A 20,315-nucleotide genomic window follows, 5' to 3' on the forward strand; every position below is an offset into this window, starting at 1 on the left:
GAGAAGTTGCGGCGCAATGGAAGGACTTAAACCGAGAGTATCCGGGATTATTTTTCCCCGCCGTGCGGTGCGTGTCCCGGAAGTGACGCACGGCCAAGGCCGGGCGGCCGCCCTGCCCCCGCTTCCTTTCACGCTGTCGCTGCCCGTAGGTGGTTGTGGCCACTGTGCCCAGAGGGAGGCGGCGGTGGCCAGTAATGCCTGGGAAACTCCTCTGGGGGGACATTATGGAGCTGGAAGCACCCTTGGCGGAGTCCGAGAGCCAGAAGAAGGAGAGGCAAAAGGTGGGCTGAGCATGGGCCGCGCCTCCTTTTGGGCTGCGCCGGCTTGGGCAGGGAGGGGAACTGTCTGTCCCTGATGATGGCCTGTCAGAACCGGGCCGGATCATCTGAGGGCCTCCCTTCGCGTCGCCCTCGGCCCTCTGAGGTCGCTCAGGAGCCGTTTCCACTTCCACACTCCCAACCTGGATAAAGATGGCCCTGGGCTTTGGGCCTCCCCCCCGCATGGCCCCTCAGCCCTTCCCGTTGGCGCCTGAATCTCAGAGATGGGCAGACTCAAGCTCCCATCACCGTGGAATCTGTTCTTTCTCTCCTTAAGCAGTGACGCCTGTCATTTCGTTCTCATTGGCCCTCTTAGAAGATGATTAAGAACAAATGATTGCTTTGAATATGTGTTGCTTCTGTCACCCTGTCCCCTGTGCAAGAATCCTGGGGAAAGCGATCTTAGGTTTACAAACCTCAATAACTATAGAGGCTTAAGGAAAAGTGTCACAATGAGCCTTGCCAGGATTTGTCAGTGATGGAGATCGTGTGGTTTGCATTATTAATAGCTTTTACGGTCAGTATTTTCATTCAATCCGCAGGTGTTTATTGAACCTAATTTGTACCATACTCTTTGCTGAGCACCAAGGAGGTTAAACTAAATAAGTAAAGAAATGGTCCCTGCTCTCAAGGAGCCTCTAGAGGAGTTGTAGTCTTTCCTCCTCCCACCCCCATGGCCCCAAAAAAAAAAAAAAAAAAAAAAAAAAAAAAGGTAGGAAAAGGAAAAAACATCCTGAAACGCTCAGAGGATCACAAGGTGCTGAAAAATGCCCAGGTAAAATTATTACTGGAGACATTTGACCTGGAAAAAAGAAATCAGCTGAAGAGGCTAAGGTGGCAGTATTCGGAGGCTGACATTCAACCAAAGAATGAGATTTACTTTGTATAGCCTTAGAAAGCAGAATCTACCTCTCTGACCTTATCACTAAGGTAAACTTGCCATTCCAGCTAACACTTTTATTGTGCTAAAATATACATAACATTTATCATTTTAACCATTTTTAAGTATATAGCTCTGTGACATTAAGTATATTTACATCGTTTTGCAGCTGTCACCGCCATCCATCTCCAGAACTTTTCATTGTCCCAGACTGAAACTCTGTGCCCATTAAACACCCACTTCTCATTCCTTTCTCCTTCCACTCCCAGTAACCACCATTCTACTTTCGCTCTGTGAATTTGACTACTGAAGGTACCTAGAGTGTAAGCAGAAAACCAAGCAGGTATTTTTAAAAAGGCTTCTTTTGAAATTCTTATGTTTTACATCCAAATCCTGTCCTCCTGTCAAGGCCTAGTTTATGTCTTTCCTAACAACCCTAGCGTACAGTTACCTAGTTTCAGTGGCTATCTTTATCATTTGATTGACATTTATTATGCGTTTCTATGTAAAATTAGTTCATTTTTCCTATATGTATGCCACATATTTCCGAAAAGTTCTTGAGGAAAATCACCAAATCTTTGTCCATCCTTTTGTTTCACTATATTGTTGTAAATTGGTGGCTTTCACATTGTAAATTCTCCAGAAATATGTGTTGACGGCCCTTTAACTATGAAAGATAACCAGAGATTTGGAAACAGATTGGATTACCAACTAAAAGAAATGGAGCATTATTAGAATACTGGTCTGGTGGCTAGCTGCAGTGGCTCATGCCTGTAATCCTAGCACTTTGGAATGCTGAGATGGGAGGATTGCTTGAGCCTTGGCCTCCTGAAGTGCCAGGATTACAGACATAAACCCCTGGGCCTTACCAGTTTCAATAGTTTCTACAATGACAGTGTAGTTTTTGTTTGTTTGTGTTTTGTAGAGATGGGGTCTCACTGTGTTGCCCAGGCTAGTCTTGAACTCCTGGGCTTAAGTGATCGTACCACCTTGGCCTCCCGAAGTGCTGGAATTACAGGCATGAGCCACCATGCCTGTCCAACATTGTTTATTTTTGTAATTTTTTTTTTAATCATAAAAAGGTAACAGCAGCATTGAGGTTTGTTTAAATGGCATGCAATTTGAATTTGAAATTATTTTTTATCTAATTCCATGTTTGAAATTGTTAGTGTGTGTTTCTTTAAACACATGAACAGTAAAACTTACTGGGTAGACATACTGTTTTTGTTCTATGTGCACATTAGTGTACAGAGTTTTCAATAAATGTTAAATGATATCATGCTAACCTGTATATATGTTAAGGAAATCTTCAAGCTTACAGTAACTTTCTCTTGTATTAGCAACCTAAATAAAAAAAGCTTTCAAAAGCTATAGAATAAATTTTTAACTTATTTTCAGAAAAACTTTTACATTCCTCATTGTGTAATTTCTTTTAGCTTAGTTTATGGGCTTGTGTTAATCTTTATAATTTTGTCTACATCTGTGTGATTTGGATTAATAAATAACCTTTTTGGCTGGGCATAGTGGCTTATGCTTGTAATCCCAGCAGTTTGGGAGGCCAAGGCAGGAGGATCTTTCTTTCGTTTTTTTTTTGAGATGGAGTTTCTCTGTTGTTGCCCTGACCGGAGTGCAATGGCGTGATCTTGGCTCACCACAACCTCCGCCTCCTGGGTTCAAGCGATTCTCCTGCCTCAGCCTCCCGGCTGGGATTATTGGCATGCACCACCACACCTGGCTAATTTTGTATTGTTAGTAGAGACAGGGTTTCTCCATGTTGGTCAGGCTGGTCTTGAACTCCTGACCTCAGGTGATCCACCTGCCTCAGCCTCCCAAAGTGCTGAGATTACAGGCATGAGCCACTGCGCCTGGCCAAGAGGATTTCTTGAGGCCAGGAGTTTCAGACCAGCCTGGGTAACATGGTGAGACCCTGTTTCTACGAAAAATAAAAAACTAAGTGAGCATGGTGGTGTGCGATTGTGGTCCTAGCTACCTGGAAGGCTGAAGTGGGAAGGATTTGAGCCCGGCGGTTGAGGCCACAGTGACCTGTGAATGGTGTCACTGCACTCCAACCTAGGCAACAGAGTGGGACCCTGTCTCAAAAACAAAAGAAAAAAAAAGAGTGTTCCACTAAGTTTCCTTGTAAGTGAATCTGTACAAAATTAAAAACAGTAAATGAAGAAGAGTTGAATATAAATTATATTATTTAGGCCATTGGTTTCATTTTTACAGACCTTAACACGTGAACGGAAAGAAGGAGCCTTCTCCAATTTTCCTATTTCTGAAGAGACTAGAAAGCTTCTGAAAGGTATGCGGTTTTGTTGTTGTTGTTGTTGTTTTGAGACAGAGATGGAGGTTTCAGTGAGCTGAGATCGTACCACTGCACTCCGGCCTGGGCAACAGATTGAGACTGTCTCAAAAAAAAAAAAAAAGAATAAGACTAAAAGAGCAGCTTTGTATATTTTGTAATGGTTGAAAGTTTTGCAGTAAGAATGTAGAATATGTCAGTAAAAAAACATTGATAAGGACATTTTCAAACATATAAAATTGAATAGTAAATTGAATAGAAAGATTGAACAGTATAAAGAACACATTACCTATTACCAGTCTTTAACAATGATCTTTTCTTCACCCCTGCATTTGGAACAATCCCAGTCATCATTTCATCTTCAAGTAATTGTATATATTTCTAAAATGATAACTAAGGACTCTTTAAAACCAGAGTCATTATCACAGTAGAAGAAAAACAGTAATTTTTTTTTCTTTTTTTTTGAGATGGAGTTTCACTCTTGTTGCCCAGGCTGGAGTGCAGTGGTATAATCTCAGCACGTTGCAACTTCTGCCTCCCTGGTTCAAGCGATTCTTCTGCTTCAGCCTCCCGAGTAGCTGGGATTACAGGCGCCCACCACCACACCTGGCTAATTTTTTGTATTTTTAGTAGAGACAGGTTTTCACCATGTTGGCCAGGCTGGTCTCGAACTCATGACCTCATGTGACCTGCCTGCATTGGTCTGTCTGTCGAAGTGCTGGGATTACAGGCCTGAGCCACTGCACCTGGCCTAGTAATTCTTTAATATCATTAAATACCTAGTGTGCATATTGCCATTGCTGTCTTTTTTAAATAGTTTGTTTGAATCTGGATCCAAATAGAATTCTTACATTGCTACTGATTGATATGAGTCTTAAACATTTTATAATCTATAGTTCCTTCTTTTTCTTTGCAATTTTCTGTTGAAAAAACTCATTTGTTGGCCAGGCACAGTGGCTCACACCTGTAATCCCAGCACTTTGGGAGGCCGAGGCCGGTAGATCACCTGAGATCAGGAGTTTCAGACCAGCCTGACCGATGTGGTGAAACCCTGTCTCTACTAAAAATGTAAAAATTAGCAAGGCATGGTAGCACATGTCTGTAGTCCCAGCTACTTGGGAAGCTGAGAAAGGAGAATCGCTTGAACCCGGGAGGCGGAGGTTGCAATGAGCTGAGATCGTGCCACTGAACTCTAGCCTGGGCGACAGTGTGAGACTCCATCTCAGAAAAAAACAACAGAAAAACTCATTTGTCTTATGAGTTTCCCATAGTCTGTTTTGTTGATTTGCATCCCTGTGGTTTTTATTTTTATTTTTGTACTGTTAACACCACTCAAAGATGTGGTGGATTTTCTTGTTTTTTCATGTTGGGTTTTTGTTTTTGTTTTCTTGTCGCCCAGGCTGGAGTGCAATAGCACAGTCTCGGCTCACTGCAACCTCTGCCTCCCGGGTTCAAGCGATTCTCCTGCCTCAGCCTCCTGAGTAGCTGGGATTACAGGCGCCTGCCACCATGCCCAGCTAATTTTTGTATTTTAGTAGAGATGGGGTTTCACCACGTTGGCCAGGCTGGTTTGAACTCCTGACCTCAGGTGATCCATCTGCCTCAGCCTCCCAAAGTGCTGGGATTACAGGCGTGAGCCACCATGCCCTGCCTATATATATCTTTAAGTAGAGTGCCATATTTACAATTTTTAAAATTGAGGTAAAATTCACGTAACTAAAACTAACCATTTTAAAGTGTACAATTCAGTGTCATGTAGTACATTTACAATGTACAGCCATCATTTTTATCTAGTTCCAAACATTTTCATCACCCCAAAAGGAAACCCCACAACCAGTAAGCAGTTACTCCCCATTCCCTCCTTTTTCCTTTTTTTTTTTTTGAGATGGAGTTTAGCTCTGTTGCCCAGGCTGGAGTTCAGTGGCGTGATCTTGGCTCACTGCAACCTCCACCTCCCGGGTATAGCTGGGACTACAGGTGCCCACAATTAAGTTTTTGTATTTTTAGTAGAGATGGGGTTTCACCATGTTGCCCAGGCTGGTCTCGAACTCCTGACCTCAGGTGATCCGCTGGCCTTGGCCTCCCAAAGTGCTGGGATTACAGGCGTGAGCCACTGTACCCAACCTCCATTCCCTCCTTTCTTTATCCACTGTCAATCACTAATCTGCTTTTTGTCTCAATGGATATACCTGTTTTGGATATTTCGTGTACAGTCATGTGCTGCATAACAATGTTTTAGTCAGTGATGGACCATGTATATGGTGGTACATATTCGATGGTGGTCCCATAAGATTATAATGGAGCTGTCCTATACAGGTGTATCAGTTTTTATCTTTTATGCCGTGTTCTTACTGTACCTTTTCTGTGTTTAGATATGTTTAGAGACACACATACTTACCATTGCCTACAGTGTTCAGTACAGTAACATGCTGTTTAGGTTTGTAGCCTAGGAGCGATAGGACATATCATATAGCCTAGGTGTGTGTAGTAGGCTATACCCTAGGTTTGTGTACGTACGCTCTGATATTTGCATAATGATGAAGCCGCCTAACAATACATTTCTCAGAACGTATCCCTGCCATTAAGCAATGCGTGACTGTAAATGTAATCATACCATATGTGACTTTTTATGTCATTTCATTCATTTAGCGTAATGTTTTTGAGGTTCATTCATATTATAATTTTTATTATGTACAATGAAATGCAAAATCTTGTGTACATTTGCCTATTTTTGAAAAATTCATATGTGTGTAACCCAAACCCTTATCACCATATCAATATTGCCATCATCCTAGAAAGTTCCCTCATGCCCCTTCCCAGTCGGTATCCCCGGTTCAGAGACAACCAGTGTTCTGATTTTTCTTCTGCAATTGATTGGTTTTGCCTGTTCTGGAACTTCATATAAATGAAATTATACTGTGTGTGCTCATTTTCTGTTAAGACTTTATTCGGCATTTTTTTTTTTTTTTTTTTTTTTGAGACGGAGTCTCGCTCTGTTGCCGGGGCTGGAGTGCATTGGCTGGATCTCAGCTCACTGCAAGCTCCGCCTTCCGGGTTTACGCCATTCTCCTGCCTCAGCCTCCAGAGTAGCTGGGACTACAGGCGCCCGCCACCTCGCCCGGCTAGATTTTTGTATTTTTTAGTAGAGACGGGGTTTCACCGTGTTAGCCAGGATGGTGTCGATCTCCTGACCTCGTGATCCGCCCGTCTCGGCCTCCCAAAGTGCTGGGATTACAGGCTTGAGGCACCGCGCCCGGCCATTCGGCATTTTTTTTAAGGTTCATATTGTTCCATGTATATCAGTAGTTAGTTTCTTTTAATTGCTGAATGGTATTCTGTTTGAATATACTGCAGTTTGTTTATTCTTTCATCAGTTTATTGATGGCCATTTACTATATTGTTTTTAAGTGCTGCTGAGGAGAGTCTTTGTCTTACAGTCTCCCAGGAAGGCTAATTTGTGACCGGATAGAAAAACTACACAAGAGAAGTATTTTAAAATAATTTTAATGAAACAAATACTGTGATATTTTCTTTCTTCAAAGCATTTGGCCATCCAGTGTCATTGGTCTCAGAGGCCGGCAGTTATTGGAGATGTCCTTCAAGTCTATAGTGGGTCTGAAAGGAGGGCTATTATTTTCTGTGAGACCAAAAAGAATGTAACTGAAATGGCCATGAATCCACACATAAGACAGGTAAGTCTTTTTTTCATGCTTTCTCTAATTGAAATTATGGGGGTGAATCACTGAACGAAAATTATATTGTCCTTTGTGGACCAGATTTCATAGTCATTCTCAAAATTGAGTTGTAAGGCTGGGTGTGGTGGCTCACACCTGTAATCCTGTGACCTGGTAAGTCAGGATAGATGTTATCAGTTTTGTTTGTTTGTCTTGAGACAGGGTCTCCCTGTTATGCCCAGGCTGGAGTACAGTGGGACAATCATGGCTCACTGCATTCTTGACTTCCTGGGCTCAGGTGATTCTCCCACCCCAGCCTCTTGAGTAGCTGGGACTACAGGCACGTGCCACAATGCCCAGCTAATTTTTTGCATATTTTGTAGAGATGAGATTTCACCATGTAGCCCAGGCTGGTCTTGAACTCCTGGGCTCAAGGAATTCCCCCCCCCGACCCCACCCCGGCCTTGTAGCCTGCCAAAGTGCTGGGATTACAGGTGTGAGCCATCACACCTGACCTCTATCAGATGTTATCATTTTTTTTTTTAAGACTTTGAAAATGTGATCTGGAAAATATAAAAGTTGAAACAAAATGAATTTCTATGGGTAAGAGAGGGTAATATTTTAGAGTTGTGTTATAAAACTGCAAATTTTTATTAAATTACTAAATCAGAATACTAAATCCATGTGTCTTTTTCTTTCTCAAAAAATATCTTTTGGCTGGGTGCGGTGGCTCACGGCTGTAATCCAGCACTTTGGGAGGCCAAAGCAGGTGGATTGCCTGAGGTCAGGAATTCAAGACCAGCCTGGTCAACATGGTGAAACCCCATCTCTACTAAAAATATAAAAATTAGCCGGTGTGGTGGTGGGTGCCTGTAATCCCAGCTGCTCAGGGGGCTGAGGCAGGAGAATCGCTTGAACCCAGGGTTGGAGGTTGTGGTGAGCTGAGATCATGCCACTCACTCCAGCCTGGATGACAGAGTGAGACTCTGTCTCAAAAAAAAAAAAAAAAGAAATAACCTTTTATAGAAAATGTCAAACACGTACAAAAGTTGATAGAATCACGTAAGGAACCCCTATGTATTCATCCTCCAGCTTCAATAATTATTTTATCTATATGCTAACCTACCTCCTTTTTCAGAATTATTTTGATGCAAACCCTAGATATCATATTATTATATCCATAAATGTTTGGATATGTATCTCTAAAAGAAAAGGATTTAAAAAAAAAACCAACAATACTGTTATCCCTTCTAAAAAATTAATATTTCAAAATATTAATTTTACATTATCAGTTGTCTTAGAAATATTTATTTTCTTGTATTGTTTGTTTTCTTGAATCTGGGTCCAAATAAGATTTTTACATTGTGTGATTATTAAGTTGCTTTTAATATATAGATTTCTCCTTTATGTATTTTTTATAGCTTTTTTTGTTTAAGAAACTACATTGTCATAAATCTAGAGTATTGCTTCCCCATGATGTCATTTAACATGTTCCTCTGTCTTCTATATTTTCTGAATATTCAGATTTGTTTGTTTGTTTGTTTAGGGCAGAACTGCTTCATAGGTGGTGTGCTTCTGGCAGGAGATATATGTGTCTAGTTCTTTTTGTGATGCTAACATCCACCAATAATCAGTGCCATCAGTTCTTATGTCAGTGTCTCCAGTCATTTTTGTTGTTTGTGACTTGTTATTGGGTAGATTCCTGAGAAAGGACTTATGGAAACAGTACTGCCTATTGATAATATCTTTTTTTTTTTGAGGCGGAGTCTCGCTCTGTCACCCAGGCTGGAGTGCAGTGGCCGGATCTCAGCTCACTGCAAGCTCTGCCTCCCAGGCCCACGCCATTCTCCTGCCTCAGCCTCCCGAGTAGCTGGGACCACAGGCGCCTGCCACCGCGCCCGGCTAATTTTTTTGTATTTTTAGTAGAGACGGGGTTTCACCGTGTTAGCCAGGATGGTCTTGACCTCCTGACCTTGTGATCCGCCCGCCTCAGCCTCCCAAAGTGCTGGGATTACAGACTTGAGCCACTGCGCCCGGCTGATAATATCTTATATGTGACTTTATACCTGAAAATTATTTTGGCTGTATATAAAATTCTTGGTTCACATTTTCTTTCCTTCATTGTCTTAAGTATCTTACTTTACAGTTTTTGGAACAAAGCATCGCTATAAAAAGTGAGATGCCAGTCTAATCTTTTTTCTTTATATGTGATTTTCTTAAAATCTTTTTTCTAAGTGATTTCCTTTAAAAATCAGTGGTTTTACTAGAATATATTTTTGTGGTGTTTTTTGTCAGTTTTTCTGGGTACTCAGTGTGCGCTTTCAATTTGTAGTTTCATATGTATTTTTTAAAAGTTTCATCAAAATTTTCTTGAATTACAATTTTTAGCGTTTGGTTTTCCAGTTGCTTTGGTTTTCTTCTTTAAGGACTCTTGTTGTGCATATGTTGGCTCTCTTTTTCGAATCTCCTTTGTCACATCTAATCTTTTTCATCTTTTTCCTTATTCAGTTTTCAAAATTTCTCTTTTTTTTAAGAGATAGGATCGTGCTGTGTTGCCCACATGGGAGTGCAGTGGCTATTCACAGATGTAATCATGGCACTTGATAGCTTTGAGCTCCTATAGCTGGGACTGTAGGCATGCACCACTACACATGCCTCAAAATTTCCCATTTTTAAGAAATCTGTTGTGTTTATTTGATCTTTTACTCTTTCTCATATAGTCTTCGTTTGTGAAGTTATCTTTTATTTCTACTTCTTTCTTGAGTTATTTTATCTCATTGAAAAACTGAAAAGTTTTTCTTAATTTGATTTTTATTCTTCACCATAGCATTAAAATTTTTTCTTTCAGCAGGCATAGTGGCTCACACCTGTAATCTCAGCACTCTAGGAGCTAAGTCAGGAGGATTGCTTGAGCCCAGGAGTTCAAGACAAGCCTGGGCAACGTAGCGAGACCCTGTCTCTACAAAAAATTTAAAAATTAGCCAGAGGTGGTGGTGTGTGCCTGTAGTCCCAGCTACTTGGGAGGCTGAAGTGGGAGAACTTTATGAGTCCAGGAGCTAGAGGTTACAATGAGCTATGATCATGACGCTGTACTCTATCCTGGGTGATAGAGTCACCCAGGACTTTTTTTTTTTTGAGAGTCTCCCTCTATTGCCCAGGCTTGAGTGTAGTGGTACAATCTCGGCTCACTGCAACCTCTGCCTCCTGGGTTCAAGCGATTCTCCTGCCTCAGCCTACATGTGCTGTGTGCCACTACACCCTGCTAGTTTTTGTACTTTTAGTAGAAACAGGGTTTCACCATATTGGTCAGGCTGGTCTCAAACTCCTGACCTCGTGATCTGACCGCCTTGGCCTCCCAAAGTGCTGGGATTACAGGTGTGAGCCACCGCACCCAGCTGAGTATGACCCTTTCTCTAAAAAAAAAAAAAAAAAAAAAAAAAGAATCTGTGTTTGTGTGTGTATATATATAATTTTAAAAACTTTTATGTATTATTTATGTATTTAATATATATATTTTATATATATATTTTTTTTTTTTCTGAGATGGGGTCTTTGTCACCCAGGCTGGAGTGCAGTGGCATGATCTTGGCTCACTGCAGCCTTCACCTTCCAGGTTCAAGTGATCCTCCCACCTCAGCCTCCTGAGTACCTGAGACCACAGGTGCGTGCTACCATGCCTGGCTAAGTTTCATTTTTGTAGAGATGGGATCTCTCTAAGTTGCCCAGGCTGCTCTTAATCCTGAGCTCAAGCAATCCACTTGCCTCTGCTTCCCAAAGTGCTGGGATTACAGGCGAGAGCCACTGTGCCCAGCCGATATATAATTTATCTGTATATTTTATTTTATTTCTTTTTTTTTTTTTTTTTTTTTTTGAGACGCAGTTTCACTCTTATCACCCAGGCTGGAGTGCAGTGGCAAGATCTCGGCTCACTGCAACCTCCTCCTCTTACGTTCAAGTGATTCTTATGCCTCAGCCTCCAGAGTAGCTGGGATTACAGGTATGTACCACCATACCTGGCTAATTTTTGTATATTTAGTAGAGATGGGGTTTCACCATGTTGGCCAGGTTGGTCTCGAACTGCTGACCTCAAGTGATCTGTCTGCCTCAGCTTTCCTAAGGACTGGGATTATAGGCATGAGCCACCGTGCCCAGCCATATATGTTTGTTTGAGTTCATTCAAAATGATATGCTTTTATTTGTTTTGTGGATAAGCTTTTCTAGATCACTTTATTGGTGGAGATAGTCTGCTTTTTTATTTTTATTTTTATTTTTGTGAGACGGAGTCAATCTCTGTGGCCCATGCTAGAGTGCAGTAGTATGATGTCAGCTCACTGCGACCTCTGCCTCCCAGGTTCAAGCAATTCTCCTGCCTCAACCTCCAGAGTAGCTGGGATTACAGGCACCGGCACCACGCCCAGCTAATTTTTGTATTTTTAGTAGAGATGGGGTTTCACCATGTTGGCCAGGCTGTCTAGAACTCTTGACCTCAAATGATCCGCCCACCTAGGCCTCCCAAAGTGCTGGCATTACAGGCATCAGCCACCGTGTCTGCCAAAAATTTTTTTTTTTAAGAGACAGGGTCCCGCCATGTTGCCAGTGTTGGAGTGCCTTGGCTATTCACAGACACATTAATTGCACATTGCAGCCTCTAACTCCTGGCCTTAAGGGATCCTCTCTCATCAGCCTCCTGAGTAACTGGGATTACAGGCATGTGCCACTGCTCCCAGCTTATTCTGCTGCTGCTTCTTTTTTTCCTTCCTAACTACTTTCTGTGAGAGTTGAGTGTGATCTTTTCTGTTGCTCATTTTTAGATTAAGTTAAACTTTTTGAACTGTAGATGGGAAGGCATTGGTGAGAATACTTCTGGCATCACAGCTCTAGAGCTGCTGCTTCTGTTATTTTTGTTAGTGCTTAAAATATAGTCTGTAAATTATATCTGAGTAAAGCTGTTTTTTAAAAAAGGTCTACTTTCTGAGCTCTAGCTGTGTCTTTCCTCACTTTTCTCTGTTTTTTTTTTTTTTCTTTGATCCTGTTATTCTTGGCATCCTTAGTTTAGATCCTCTGTCCAGCAGTTTCTCCTCAGTATGGGGCTTTGTCCCAGAAAGTGAGCATTGGCTGTTAGTTTAGAAAGTTCATATAGGGCCCAGCTTGCTCCAGTCCCCGCAGACCTTAACTCTGGCTCCTCATAATCACCCTCAAGTATATAAAAATCCTCCCAGGTTCAGCTGCTGTTGTCAACAATTTGTTTGAGAATACGCCTTCCAGGTAGCTTTTCATTAAGTTTTCAAGATGGCAGACCTGAAAGACTAGGTCCCTGAATCGCCTGTTCTTAGGACTAGCAAATTCCCCCACATAGATAAAAGAATTTATCCTTCCCTGCTCTTTTTTTTTTTTTTTTTTTGAGGAGTTTTGCTCTTGTTGCCCAGACTAGAGTGCAATGGCAGGATCTTGGCTCACCACAACCTCTGCCTCCCGGGTTCAAGTGATTCTCCTGCCTCAGTCTCCCAAGTAGCTGGGATGACAGGCATGCACCACCACCATGCCCAGCTAATTTTTTTTTTGTATTTTTAGTAGAGACAGGGTTTCTACATGTTCGTCAGGCTGGTCTCGAACTCTCAACCTCAGGTGATCCACCGTCCCACAGTGCTGGGATTACAGGCATGACCCACCGCGCCCAGCCTTTGCTCATGTTTTGGAAATCATGAGACCATTTTGTCACTTACTTGTTACATGTGTTGTCTGTGGATTTTTAGTTTTGTTATCGTAGTTGATATGTGTTATGTGGGAACTAGAGACTCAGAGTTACTGTCTTCCCCAGTGTCATTTTAATAATTGTATAGCATTAGCTTTGATGTTTAAATGTCCAGTATAGGCCAGGCATGCCTATAATTCTAGCACTTTGGGAGGCTGATGTGGGAGGATCACTTGAGGCAGCATAATGAGACACCGTCTCTATAAAAAGTTAAAAATTAGCCAGGGTCGGCTGCAGTGACTCACGCCTGTAATCCTAGCATTTTGGGAGGCCGAGGCAGGTGAATTGCCTGAGCTCAGGAGTTCAAGACCACCCTGTGCAACATGGTGTAACCTGGTGTCCACTAAAATACAAAAAATTAGCCAGGTGTGGTGGTGCACAACTGTAGTCCAGCTATTTGGGAGGCTGAGGCACAAGAATCACTTGAACCTGGGAGGTGGAGGTTGCAGTGAGCCGAGATCGCGCCATTGCACTCCATCCTGGGCAACAAAGCAAGACTCTGTCTCCAAAAAAAAAAAAAAAAATTAGCCAGGTGTGGTGGCATGTTCCTGTATTCCTGTCTACTTGGGAGGCTGAGGCAAGAGGATTGCTCGAGCCCAGGAGTTAGAGGTTGCAGTGAACTATGAACATGACACTGCATTCCAGCCTGGGTGCAAAGTGAGACCCTGCCTCTTTTTTTTTTTTTTTTTTGAGACAGAGTTTCACTGTCGCCCAGGCTGTAGTGCAGTGGCGCCGTCTGCTCACTGCAAGCTCCGCCTCCCAGGTTCACGCCATTCTCCTGCCTCAGCTTCCCATATAGCTGGGACTACAGGCGCCCACCACCACGCCCGGGTAATTTTTTATATTTTTAATAGAGACAGGGTTTCATCATGTTAGCCAGGATGGTCTCAATCTCCTGACCTCGTGATCTGCCCGCCTCGGCCTCCCAAAGGGCTGGGATTACAGGTGTGAGCCACCGCTCCCAGCAAACCTATCTCTTAAAACAATAAAGGCTGGGGGCCATGGCTCACGCCTGTAATCCCAGCACTTTGAGAGGCCGAGGTGGGCAGATCACGAGGTCAGGAGATCGAGACAATCCTGGCTAACATGGTGAAACCCCATCTCTACTAAAAAATACAAAAATTAGCCAGGCGTGGTGGTGGGCACCTGTAGTCCCAGCTACCTGGGAGGATGAGGCAGGAGAATGACGTGAACCCGGGAGGCAGAGGTTGCAGTAAGCCAAGATCATGCCACTGAACTCCTGCCTGGGAGACAGAGCGAGATTCCGTCTCAAAAAAAATAAATAAAATAAAATAAAGTCCTCTATAAACAGATAGATGCTAAATAGTGAAAGAGTGGTAGAAGGTAATTGATTTACCTTTCTTTTTGTTGCTTTAAAACATTCAGTAGCAGTTGTCTTGCAGAAGCTACTTTTAATCTTGAAGAAATTGCCTTGCTACAAAGGCTAGGGGAGAATTCCCCTTTCAGTGGACAATAATCAGGCCAGGGGCGGTGGCTCACGCCTTTAATCCCAGTACTCTGGGAGGCCGAGGCGGGCAGATCACCAGGTCAGGAGATCGAGAGCATCCTGGCTAATACAGTGAAACCCTGTCTGTACCAAAAAATACAAAAAATTAGCCAGGCGTAGTGGCGGGCATCTGTACTCCCAGGTACTCAGGAGGCTGAGGTAAGAGAATGGTGTGAACCTGGGAGGCAGAGCTTGCAGTGATCAAAGATCACTCCACTGCACTCCAGCCTACCTGGGCGACAAAGCAAGACTCTGTCTCAAAAATAATAGTAGTAATAATAATAATAAGAGTAATCTGTTTCTGTGATTTGGAGAATGGAATTCTCCATTCTGCTGGGTGACTGCTATTTAGGTAGAAAGTACTAGTAGTATCTCATTACGAGTTATATGGTTTTTTATGGATTAACCAGAGAACCTGAATAGTTTCTTTTTTTTTATTTTTAAATTGTCATTTACTTGTAAAAAGTCAAGTTTTACTTGGCTTCCCCCAGCAACAAATGCCTTCTAAATTCTAAAAAGCTGGTTTTGGTGGTACACCTGTAATCCCAGCTACTCAGGAGGTTGGGGCGGGAGGATTGATTAAGCCCCAGGCAACACAGCAAGAACCCCCTCTCTGAATGAATGAATGAATCATTAAACAGTCTGTCTCTCTCACGAAGAGAGGAACACACACACACACACACATTTGGAAAAAAAATATATTCAAAAGTTGGAGACTGGAAACCATCACTGATACCATGAATGTAGTATGTTCCTCTTAGGACAAATTGTCAAGTAAAAAAAAACCCTGTGTTCTTTTTTTTTTGAGACAGGATCTTACTCTGTCACCCAGAGTAAGATTGCACTTCATTGCTGAAGTGCAGTGGTGTGATTATGGCTCACTGCAGCCTCAATCTCCTAGGCTCAAGTCGTTCTTCCACCTCAGCCTCCCAACCAGCTGGGACTACAGGCATGCGCCACCACACCTGGCTAACTTTTTATTTTTTGTAGAGAAAGGATCTCCTTGTATTACCGAGGCTGGTCTCGAACTCTTTGCCTCAAGCAGTCCTCCCACCTCAGCCTCCCAAAGTGCTGGGATTACAGGCATGAGAAAAAATCCTGTGTTGCAATTGAAAAATTCACTATGAAAAACGGTCCAGCTTATTTAAAGTATATTGTTTATAACTTTTTTTCAAAAGTTAGATGTTTCTTCTCTGGAAATATTTTTCTTAACTTGTGTTATATGATAACCACGCAAATTTATTTTCTTTTTTTTTTGAGACGGAGTCTTGCTCTGTCGCCCAGGCTGGAGTGCAGTGGCCGGATCTCGGCTCACTGCAAGCTCCACCTCCTGGGTTCATGCCATTCTCCTGCCTCAGCCTCCCGAGTAGCTGGGACTAGAGGCGCGTGCCACCTCGCCCGGCTAGTTTTTTTGTATTTTTTAGTAGAGACGGGGTTTCACTGTGTTAGCCAGGATGGTCTCGATCTCCTGACCTCGTGATCCGCCCGTCTCGGCCTCCCAAAGTGCTGAGATTACAGGCTTGAGCCACCGCGCCCGCCAAATTTATTTTCTTATTTGGCTAACCTTTCCCAGTTTCTGCTGAGGTCTTTTTGTATTCTTGTCTGTACTTTAAATATTAGTATTCCTTACAGATCTGATTCTTACTCTACGTATTTTTCATGGAGGAAAAACATAGTGATTAATAGCACAGACTTGGGAGTCAGATTGGGGTTTAAATCTCAGTTGTGCTACTTACTAGCATAATTTTGTACCTACGTACATATGCACACATACTTACGTACATATATTGTCCTGCTTTTAAGAAGTGGTATTTCAAGTACCTGCTTTTGGTGAAGAAAAAGTAAATTAAAAAAAAAAAGTATTAGCCAGGTGTGGTGGCCCATGCCTGTTATCCCAGCACTTTGGGAGGCCAGGGCAGAAAGACTACTTGAGCCCAGGGATTTGAGACTAGCATGGGCATTTCATTTATATAGTAGATATATTTTTAAAGGGAGTCTTATGCATGAATTAAACATTTTAAAATGTATTATGGAAATTGTATTAATTAAGCTTCCTATTTAAAGGGATACTTTTGAGCCGGCTGCCATGGTTGATGCCTATAATTCTAGCTACTCAGGAGGCTGAGGTGGGAGGATCTCTTAGCCCAGTATTTTGAGGTTGTAATGAGCTATGATTTTGCCATTGCACTGTAGCTTGGGCAACAGAGCAAGATCCCATCTCTTAAATATAAATGAATAATAAAAGGATGTTTCCTGTCTTGGGAAGCCAAGACAGGAAAATTTATTGAGGCCAGGCATTCAAAAGCAGCCTGGGAAGCATAGCGAGAATCTGTCTCTACAACAAATAAAAAAATTGCCTAGATGTGGTGGGACACACCTGTGGTCCAAGCTACTGAGGAGGCTGAGGTGAGAAGCATTTCTTGAGTCCGGGAGGTCGAGGCTACAGTGAGCAATAATCATGCCACTGCACTCCACCCTGGGCGAAAGAGTGAGACCCTGTCTCCAAAATAAATAAATAAAATTTAAAAGGTGGTATTAAAAATTACTTTTTTTTTTTTTTTTTTAACCATTTTAAGATTTAGATGAGCGTCCCCGGCGTTGGCGTTGGCGTCATCGTCCTGGTCTCCGTCCGCCAGGCGCTCCCGCACCCTTGCTGACCCTGCCGCCCGCAGCCCTGGCGCTCCCTGCGGGCCCTGCCGAGGCTGTGCCAGCGCGCGCCCTGAGAGTCGGTGGGCGCCGACTGCGGCCACCGCTTCTGTTGGGCGTGCGTGGTGTGCTTCTGGGCCGAGGAGGATGGGCCCTTCACGTGCCCCGAGTGCGCCAACGACTGCTGGCAGCACGCCGTGGAGCCTGGCCGGCTCCCGCGTAGCCGCCGCCTTCTGGCGCTCGAGGCGGTGACCGTGGCGCCGGCGCGCAATGGCCGGGCCAGCGAGGCCTAGCTGCAGCTGCTGTGCCGCACTGACGCCGGCCCGCTCTGCGCCGCCTGTCGCCTGGCTGCGGGCCTCGAGCCACCCGAGTGGGAGCCGCGCTGGAGGAAGGTGCTGTGCGGCAAGGAGAACAAGGAGTCTGTGGAAATCATGAGAAAGAACTTGAATGACGCCCGGGACCTGCATGACCAGGCGGAGTCAGCCGCTGCAGTGTGGAAGGGACACGTGATGGACCATAGGAAGAAGGACTGACCAACTACAAGAAGCTGCGGGCCTTCTTTGTGGAGGAGGAGGAGCACTTCCTGCAGGAGGCTAAGAAGGAGGAGGGGCTCCTCAGGGAGGGGCTTCTCGCTCAGATCACTGCTGAGACAAAGCACCGGAACCTGGGCCTCAGCATGCTGCTGCAGTGATGGCGCCAACCCGCGGCAGTCCCAGAGCTGGAGGCAGGAGGATGGATCCTCATCTCCCTGGGAAGTGTCAGCGTGTGGCTGTCAGGGAAGTGTGGAAGGCGCCCAGCCTTGGGTCCATTTATATAGTTGTGTGTTTCAACAATGTCTCTATCCTTTACTCTGAGGTGTGAGTGTTTTGGGGGCTGCAAACACCTCCTGGTAGAGGCTGGACCTGAGGATCCTTCTGACCTGTGCCTGACCCTTCCTGAAGTCCTGGCCACAGCCCATCCTCCATGAGTCCCGGCAGCTCTGGGCCATGCCCTTCCTTGGTCACCCATCTGCCCTTCACCTTGTCATCCAGGGACCCAGACCCTGCACCTTCCATGCGGGCCCACAGATCCTTGGCAGGTACCTGAGGTGCACCGTTGAGTGTCAAATTTGGGGTTAGCATCCAGAAAGAAGAACGCACATGAGGCTCTGTGAAGGCTGGAACTCAGGGCTTCAGGGAAGAGAAAGGAAGACGATTGCACCTTGATGCCTCCTGAGGAAGCGGCCCTCCTCTTGAGGTGGGCGTGGGCCCCACCCAGCGTTATCAGTGTGGCTCTGTCCACGTCCCCCTTCCTGGCCCCCACCCTGCTTCTGTGTCTCCCAGGAGCCCTCCCTGTGCTCCACCTGCCTCTGCAGAAGGAACTCTCTCCGTTTCCCTGGGTGAGGGGACTGGCAGGTGGCAAACCCCATTTAGCCTCTCCAGGTCCTGCCATGGTGTCTCATCTTGCCGTTCTCTCTGGCTCTTTCTCTCTTCCCATTTCCTTTAGTAGTTGAATTTTGCAAAGCTCGTAGCAGTAGCTCAGTTGTCTGCAGCATCCTTGTGTGTAGATAAATTAGTGGACAGAAACTCAGCACTGGGGACAAGATTGCAAAGTCAGGGACATAGATGGAGGCAGATGTTGAGATTTGGGTACAGCTGGGCTTGTGAGCAGTGCCTGTTTCCAGATGAAGCCTTTCAGCACTTCCAAGTCCCCAGCCTTTCGTGCGATGTCTGTGAGTTTGACCTACCCAGTGTGTGGGCTGGAAATGCTGAATAAAGTGGGTTTGTGTCAAAAAAAAAAAAAAAAAAAAAAAAAAGATTTAGATGGGCCAGGCACAATGACTTACGTCTGTAATCCCAGCACTTTGGGAGGCCAAGGCAGGAAGATCACTTGAGCTCAGGAGTTTAAAACAAGCCCGGGCAACATAGTGAGACTTCGTCTCTATTTTACTAAAAAAAAAAATTATTTAATTTCTTTTCTCGAAGCAAGGAGTCAATTAATACAGGAATATAGAAGTATAGATATGTATAGATAGATCTAATCACTCCTATGGCTCCAGTCATTGAGTATATGCTAATAATACCCAAATCTTTTTCTCACTGGGATCTGCCTCAAGAATACTAGACGTACTGGCTACAGACACACCAACCTTTATGTTCCTAAACCTAAATTAATTAACTTTCTTTTTTTTTTTTTTTTTAATTAACTTTCTATACTCCTATACCCACTCTGTCTCCAGCGTTCACTAGAGCTAAATAATACATCTACCCATTGCTTAAACCGGAAATTTATGTGTCACTCTTGAATTTATTCCTTACCCTTGGCCATCCAGCCAACTACATAGTATTTTTGGATTCTGTCTCCTGTGGTTTAAAGTGTTACATTTATTTCTTTTTTCTTTTCTTTTCTTTTTTTTTCTTGTGATGAGTCTTGCTTTTTCGCCAGGCTGGAGTGCAGTGGCGCAATCTCGGCTCATTGCAACCTCTGCCTCCCGGGTTCAAGCGATTCTCCTGCCTAGCCTCCCAAATAGCTGGTATTACAGGCGTGTGCCACCACACCCCGCTCATTTTTGTATTGTTAGTGGAGATGGGATTTCACCGTGTTGGCCAGGGTGGTCTGGAACTCCGGCCTCAAGCAGTCCACCCATCTTGGCCTTCCAAAGTACTGGGATTACAGGTGTGAGCCACTGTGCCCAGTGGTTCCTTCCTTTCTTTCTCCCTCCCTCCTTCTCTCTCTCCCTTCCTCTTTCCCTCCCTCCCTTCCTTCCTGTTTCTCTCGTCAGCCAGGCTGGAGTGCAATTGTGTGATCTCGGCTCATTGCAACCTCCACCTCCCGGGTTCAAGCGATTCTCCTGCCTCAGCCTCCTGAGTAGCTGGGACTACAGGCACGCACCACCACACCCAGCTAATTTTTGTTTTTTTTTAGTAGAGACGAGGTTTCACCATTTTGGCCAGGATAGTCTCAGTCCCTTGACCTCATGATCTGCCCACCTTGCCCTCCCAAAGTGCTGGTATTACAGGTGTGAGCCACTGCCCCCGGCCTCTTTTTTTTTTTTTTTTTGGTTTTTTTTTTTTTTTCCGGGTTTTTTTTTTTTTTTTGAGATGGAGTCTTAGCTCTTTACCGAGGCTGGAGGTGTAGTGTCACGATCTCGGCTCACTGCAAGCTCCACCTCCCGGGTTCACACCATTCTCCTGCCTCAGCCTCCCCGGTAGCTGGGACTATAGGCGTCTGTTACCATGCTCGGCTAATTTTTTG

At 44.2% G+C, this 20,315-nt stretch overlaps 1 pseudogene; it reads left to right on the plus strand.

Moving 5' to 3' along the window:
* The first annotated feature begins 90 nt into the window (after positions 1-90).
* LOC111537932 lies at positions 91-18,060 on the plus strand (annotated as a pseudogene).
* The last annotated feature ends 2,255 nt before the right edge of the window (positions 18,061-20,315 follow it).

Source organism: Piliocolobus tephrosceles, chromosome 1 (genome assembly GCF_002776525.5).
Source record: "Piliocolobus tephrosceles isolate RC106 chromosome 1, ASM277652v3, whole genome shotgun sequence".
Taxonomy (NCBI): Eukaryota; Metazoa; Chordata; class Mammalia; order Primates; family Cercopithecidae; genus Piliocolobus; species Piliocolobus tephrosceles.